Genomic DNA, 7,340 nt, shown 5'->3' on the forward strand with positions numbered 1-7,340 from the left:
AGACAGAAGCAGACTATTTGTGTAACCCAAGTTTCCCCTCACTCCCTTTGTTCTTCAAAACCTTTAAGGTATTGTATACACATATGACCTGGGCCCAGTTATGCATGCCAAGCTACAGATAGTACTCACCCAAGGTCCGTAGGTACTGATTTTCAAATAACAGCAGCAGCAACTTGTGTGTCTGAGGTAAGATACAAGACAGTAGGATATTCAGATTATCTGCGTACCACAGCGATAAACTAATACAGAGGTGGTTTGAACATAGTCGGACCAGAGATAAAATCATATGTGAACGCTAGAACTAGGAGGAAAAATACAAGTTGTAACCTAGAGCTATACACCAACCAGAAGATAAATTGCGACCCAAAAGAACGAACACTTCAGTTGGTATTAAAATGTTACTGCTCGCTTAAGAACTATTCCTAGTAGTGAACAACTACCTTGACATTGTTGCATTAGCAAAAAAGATACTCTGGTAATGCAGCTTCAGGAAGCAACAGTTTTGGAAAAGGTGAGACGACAGGTAAGAATTTGATTATAGATATAGCAAGACTACGTACCTTCAAGAGTTGAACAGATTTCCAACTATCGTAGATCTGTCGTTTCTTCCATGAGTAGCTCGTCTACGCATTGAAGGTGCATAAACTGTTATTGGGAGGACCCAGTCCCCTTTCTCTCTTTTCTCAACAAGAAGTGGGTGCTCATACCTGCCAAAGAGAGACCAGAATTGACCACTCAAGGCTAGCAGCAACAAACTAGAAATAGTAACACTTCACCAATACGAGTCAATACTTTTGCCAAAATTGCTAAACATAAGCAAAGCAATGTTAACTCAAGAAACTGGTTACCATAGTGAGCGTATTGAAATGTTCAGAGGTATTGTCCAGAAATACAAGGTGCATTATTTGCCTGCAGTCTGTTTTAAAATTTTGGCCCCTAATACGTGTAAAAGTACTGAGCATACATGAATCCTATTATTGTATTTTTCTAGCAAAAATCTTTATGCTATATATCTCTTTACTATTTTGGCATTATTATAAGTAAAAAAATTATAGTCAAAATCGCTCGTTGGAGACTGAATAGCCAAATGCAGCTTATATAATTCCATAAAAGGTGGGTATATCATTTTGACTTTTTGACTAACTTGCGATAAACACATACACATGGAAAGAGTAATAGTAAACAAAAATCGACTCCAGAAGATCATCACGTCCCATACCTCGATGAGTCCATTCCTGCCGGAGTTGTGAAGAACTCAAATCTAAGGGACCACTGTACAGAAACCTTTGAGGTAGCAAATGACATTGGTCCATCAATAGGAATTGAAAAGAGAAAACTTGTCTGGTGAAGATCTGCAACAACTTCATGATATTCGTTGTGTACCTGATCAAAGAGTCAACGTTGGATCACAAAATAACACAGGCCTTAGTGTTTTACAGAATAGAAGTCGATATTCAAATAGGCGAGGGAGTAGAAGGCGAGGACATTTGCATTCAATACATGTGAAAACAAAGTCTACTGGCAGGTTTGTGAATACGGTGATTTTGCAGTGGCATTTATTGAAGGTGGAACTTCATTGTACCATTTATCAAGATTGGGTACTTTGGAATGGCATGCATCTAAAGTAATCCCAACAAACAAAATCAAGTTTACGTCCTAATCAAACTACATGCACAAATGGCATCTGATCATGGAGATACCCCTTTAGCTAAACCATCAAACATAACCTTGTACTAGTTTCATGAACTAGTCAAGACTTGAGACCAAAGCATAGGCGATGTGGCATTAACACTTGAGATATATATATATATCTTAAATTACTCATCATTTGGACTAGAGGCAAAGTTCAGTCTGTAAATCATAGAATGGAACATGTACAACAAGGATTACTTTTAAAATGTTCTGTCGAATTAGACTTTAATGCTAAACAAGTAAACATTAACTGCACATAGTACAATTTTTCACAACACAAGCTGCAAAAATGATACCTTGGTTACTGTCGATGAGACCCTTCGTGAAGGGTGTATTACACGAGGATTAATTGTTTCTGATGTTTCCAAGGTTATAGATATCTGTGAAGCACATTAACTAGTTATATGTTTAAATCACAATTCAATACATAATAATAGATTAAACTCGGTCTTTTACTTCTAGACATCTTCGCGTTCCAGTTCCATGGAAAAAAGTGAGTGCTCCACCAATTTGCAATCGGCAAACTAAGATAATCAATCTACCAACAACAAAGCAGTAAGCCAGTAAACAAGCGCAATAAGGGTAATTAGAATACCATATCACCAAAGTAATAAGTTGAGTCAGAGTTCTTTGGTGAGAAACGAAGCATGACTTGATCATCTATTTGTATATTGTATGATCTTCCTCTCATAAAGCCTTCCGCTGCAAAACATTGAATGTGCAACTAAGAATTCAAAATCAATGTTGGTCCCATGGCATGTAAATTTACAACTAAAGGAGCAATGATGGATTAATATAACTCCATAACTGATACATGGTGGCTTACATCCAGACGGTTCAACATGTTTTGGGATGAGAGGGAGTCCAACGTCATCTTTTGGGCGATCTGAATCTAGAGAAAATCTTTGACCATTTGATGGATGATGATCCAAATGCAAATGATCTAGCTTCCTTAGAGGTGACACTATTCCTGTTTGTGCCATTTACTTCATTAAACACCCAAGTATTTACCATTAAACATTTACACACGCTCATCAAAATTTGTTCATACAGAACCACGACTTTTTTTACAGAAAGGACAATTAGGTAGCATTTTCATGGAGACCTGACTAATGTAAGTCTCATTATTTCATTGTGAAATGGAAGGGGAATAAGCCCAGTCAATTTGAATTTTTTTTAAGGAGAACTGAAGAGAGGTCCTTGTGCATGAAAAGAAAACGGGGAGCTAAAACACTAAAAATTAATATGACAATATGTAAGATGAGACAGCATTAATCATTAGAAGGCAGATAGAATCCTATAGAGCAGAATTTAACAGTATGAAACTGGTATTTCCTTGTGAATATCGCAGCTCTAGCAGTCCCACAGAAACAATAAGGTTCACTCTTTACCTCCACCATGGTCATCAGAAATCTCGGACACTGACAATCGAGGAATTGCATTATATGGTGGGAAAGTGGGGCGCTCTCCCTGAGAATACAATGCTTCATTCGTTGAAAGACGTGATGATAAGGAGTGCGTCGATGTTCAGTTCCTGATGGAAAGTCAGAATTTGATTTGGAAGGGTTGTATGAGGAAACCGATGAAACTTCATCTTTCGAACTATCATATCCTTCCTCTAGATCAGTATTATCATTTGCTTTGATCTGCAATAAGAATATTATATGTCAGCATGGGTTGAAACAACAATCATGGAAATATACGGATATCACTGATTAACATGATTTAGTCGATAATTACTGTGTACATGAAAAATACCATTCGCTGGAAAACATTTCAGATCCTACCACGGTCAACTATTTTCATAAGTTGACAAAATTCCAAACTACAGATCTGCTGCATACTGATATGTCCTTGTTTAAGTAATCCAAATAACTATGGACAACTCGTACAACACACTACCATAGGATAAAAAATAATTAAGTGCGATGAAATCTGGGAGATGGGTTAGAAGCTAAATAAGGGCTCACCCATTCTGACTCGTCATATTTTTCCCTCCAAAATATACTCAGTTGCTCAACTGAGAGTGGAAAACTCCCTAAGATATGTGAACAGTTTAGCATTGATGAGGATTAACATAGTATGCAGTTTAGTATCACTAAATTTCTGCTGCTGCACATCCACTAACAACTCTACAGCATTCAGTTGTTGTTTTCCATGTACGTATTTAAAGAGGATTGTGGTGTCAGTCTCTACTATATTATTTAAGAAGCCTGTCATGCATATAGGTTTTCATGAAAGGTTGAAAAAAGAAAGTGTTGAACCAGTATGGGCCCAAGCCCACCATACTTTGTCACTTAGGGCCCAAGCCCATGTGGAGGAGCTGACCAAGAAGGGGGCATCCAGTCCACCTATTCCCAAGTGAGTCGCCATACACAAAGTGCACCTACTCGAGCCACCAGACACGAGGAAAAACCCCGTCTGAAGGTACTTCTTTCCCGATTCAACATGGTATAAGACGCAGGTGAGGTACTGGCGACGGTGGCCTAGTCGCCGGCCAGCGGCGGGGTCCAACGAGGAGGCGGCGGCGCATCTGGGCGGGCGTGTCTGTGTGCGCGCGTGCGTGCGCGGCTGAGCGGCAGGGCGCTGCAAGAGGAGCTGCGTGGGCGACGACGACTGGCTGGGTCCGGCGAGCTGGAGGCGGCAAGCTTGGTAGGAGAGGCCAGAAGAAAGGAGCGGCTGCGCCAGGGGAAAGAAGAAGGGTCCTCCTGCTGTTGCTCGCACTTGAGTGCGGCTGCTGGAGCAGAGGAGGTGAAGCAGACGAGGTGCTGTTGCTGCGCGTGAGGATCCAGACGAGCTGCTGTTGCTGCAGATTGGTAAAGGAAGGAGGTGACGAACTGCTGCTATTCTGAATTGCACTGCTGCTTGTTGTTGCTTTGCTTCTACTGTTGCTGCTATTCTGCTGGAGAAGGGTGCAGCTGTGTGCTGGTGGCTGGTGCTGGTCTGCTGTGCTCGCTGCTTCTGTTTGCAGAGGAAGGAGGAAGAGGCTATTGTTGCTGCTTGCACTTGAGTGCTGCTGTGTGCTGTAGCTGCTGGAGCTGCTGCTAGGCATCTGAGTTGCTGGTTTTGCTGCTGTTGTAAGTGGACGAGGTGTTGTGTGTTGGAGCTGCTGCTGCTGATTGTAGAGGAGAAGGGCTTGAGGGGCAGAGCTTCACGCTCAAGGATAGGCTCTTCCTGATGGAGCAGTAGGTCGGCAGGGGATGTCATCTTGTGACCATCGAGGCCCGTTTTGCAGGGGCCGATGGTGCTGCTGGCAGTGCCAAGATTGTTGTTGTTCTGGAGGAGATGGGTGATACCATAGCTGCGGTTGGTGCTCACCATGCAGTAAGGAGTATCTAGGGAATGATGACATGAGAAGGGGTGATGCTAAGCCAGAGAAGAGTGGTGAGGACAGTGCAGAGAAGGCCGGTGCAGGGTCAGAGAAGGAATACATCATGACTGTAGCAGAGGTTGAGAGGCTCAGGGAGGAATTGGAAAGCCTCAAGAGGAAGGTGGAGGAAATCCAGGCTGGCAAGGAAACAGACGAGGGGGCAACACGTGAGAAGGATGCTCAGACCATTAAGTTGAGGGCTGAGTTAGAGGAGCTTCATGCTTTCATATCACAGCTCCAAACTGCAGGCTTGAATGCTCGCTATGGAGACTGTGCTCACTGGACCTTCACCGATGAAGATAATCCGGAAAAGGCATCTCTTGCTACTAATGAGAATGGTCCAGAATGGGTTCTAGACTCTGGAGCATCTAGGCATGTTGCGGGCAAATCCTGCGTGTTCGAGTCTTACAATAAGCATCCTCCTTCTCAGAGGGGCACTATACAAACTGCTGCTGGCACAAAACAGCCTGTCATTGGGGTTGGTACAGTAAAGTGCACTCCGACCATCTCCCTATCCACAATTTTACATGTGCCAGCTTTTCCTGTCAATTTGGTCTCTTTCAGTGCTCTCATTGATCAAATAGACTGTCGTGTGATCCTTGACAGATTCAGGAGCGACAGGCGAGGCAGGGGTTGGGACTGGCACCAGGCGTAGGGGTCTCTGGTATATGGACAAGGGGGTGCAGCCGGACTTGGTTTGTGCTGCGACCATGGAGGACAAGGAGAAGCAGGCGATGATCCATCACTGTAGGATGGGACATGTCTCTTTTGATAAGATGGGTAGAATATTTACAGATGTTATGTGTGGAATAGGCAAGGGCAAGCTGACATGTGATGCTTGCGAAGATGCAAACACACAAGAGACACATATGTGACTTAGGAGCATATCTCCTTTTATGCTTATTCATTCAGATGTATGGAAGAACTCGGTTGTGTCAGTGCATGGAATGAAGTACTTTGTTACCTTTATTGACTGCTATACTCGTATGACTTGGATTTATTTGATGCATCACAAGGATGAGGTGTTCAGCAGTTTTCAGGATTTCCATGCCTTGGTAAAGAATCAGTTTAAGGTGGAGGTGCATGTGATCAGGACTGACAATGGCACGAACAACATCTTTGGGGCCTTCTTGTCTGACCAAGGGATTCTTAACCAAACTTCTTGTCCGGACACCCCCCCTCGGTATGGAGTGGCAGAAAGGAAGAATCGACATATCCTTGAGGTTGCTCGGTCATTGATGTTTACCATGAATGTGCCCAAGTTCTTGTGGAGTGAAGCAGTTACGACACTACCTGATCAACCGGACACCTTCAAGGATACTCGGCATGAAATCGCCATGTGAATTGCTGTTTGGAGAAAATAAGTTTGTTGTTCCCCCAAAGTTGTTTGGTAGTACCTGCTTTGTTCGTGATCACCAACCTTCTGTTGGGAAGCTAGATCAGCGAGCAGTGAAGTGTTTTTTTCTGGGCTATGCTTCAAGTCAGCAGGGGTACAAATGTTGGTGTCCCTCTGAGAAACGCCGATTTATAAGTATGGATGTCACTTTCAGGGAGTCGGAACCATTCTATGGTGGGCTGACAGACCTAAGTCTGTTGTTCGAAGAGCTTGACCACTTACACTCTGTGCAGGATGGTCAAGGGGGGAGAAGGTTGTGTCTCATTCTCGGGATGATTCTGTAGGCACTAACACTGATGATGATGTTCATGTTCAAGTCCAGCCAACTGTGGGTACAATTTCGGTTGGTACTCTCACTGATGGTGATGTGCAGCTTTAGGTCCAGCCAACAGTGGGTTCCATTCAGATTGGTAATCTCCAGCTCGCTGTTTGAGATCGATGGCAGGAGATTCCCCTAGTGTACTCTCGACCACATCCACAAGTGCAGGGGGAGCAGCAAGGCAGTGATGCAAGCTCATCTGACACAGTGGAACTGCCTATTGCGTTGCGAAAGGGGACACATGAAGTGGCACAGAAGGCTTTACCACCAGATGTTTTTGATGATCATGACATTGGAAATTTTATGTCTTATGAGGCTTTGTCTCCTTCCTATAGATCGTTTGTTGCCTCTCTTCAAACTGTCAATCCCAAAGGATTGGAAGGTTGCAAAGCAAGATCCGAAGTGGCGTGAAGCGATGATAGAAGAGTTAGAAGCACTGAGGGGAAGGTGGAACGGTATAAGGCCAGATTGGTCGCCAGAGGATATAGTCGAACTTATGGAATTGACTATGACGAGAAGTTTGCTCCTGTGGCAAAGATGAATACAGTAAGGATATTGGTTTC

The 7,340-nt window shown here is 43.4% G+C and overlaps 1 pseudogene; it reads right to left on the bottom strand.

Annotated features, from left to right (window-relative positions):
• Window positions 1–562: 562 nt before the first annotated feature.
• Window positions 563–5,013, bottom strand: LOC123076220 (uncharacterized; annotated as a pseudogene).
• Between the last annotated feature and the right edge of the window lie 2,327 nt (window positions 5,014–7,340).

This window comes from Triticum aestivum, chromosome 3D, assembly GCF_018294505.1.
Source record: "Triticum aestivum cultivar Chinese Spring chromosome 3D, IWGSC CS RefSeq v2.1, whole genome shotgun sequence".
Classification (NCBI taxonomy): domain Eukaryota; kingdom Viridiplantae; phylum Streptophyta; class Magnoliopsida; order Poales; family Poaceae; genus Triticum; species Triticum aestivum.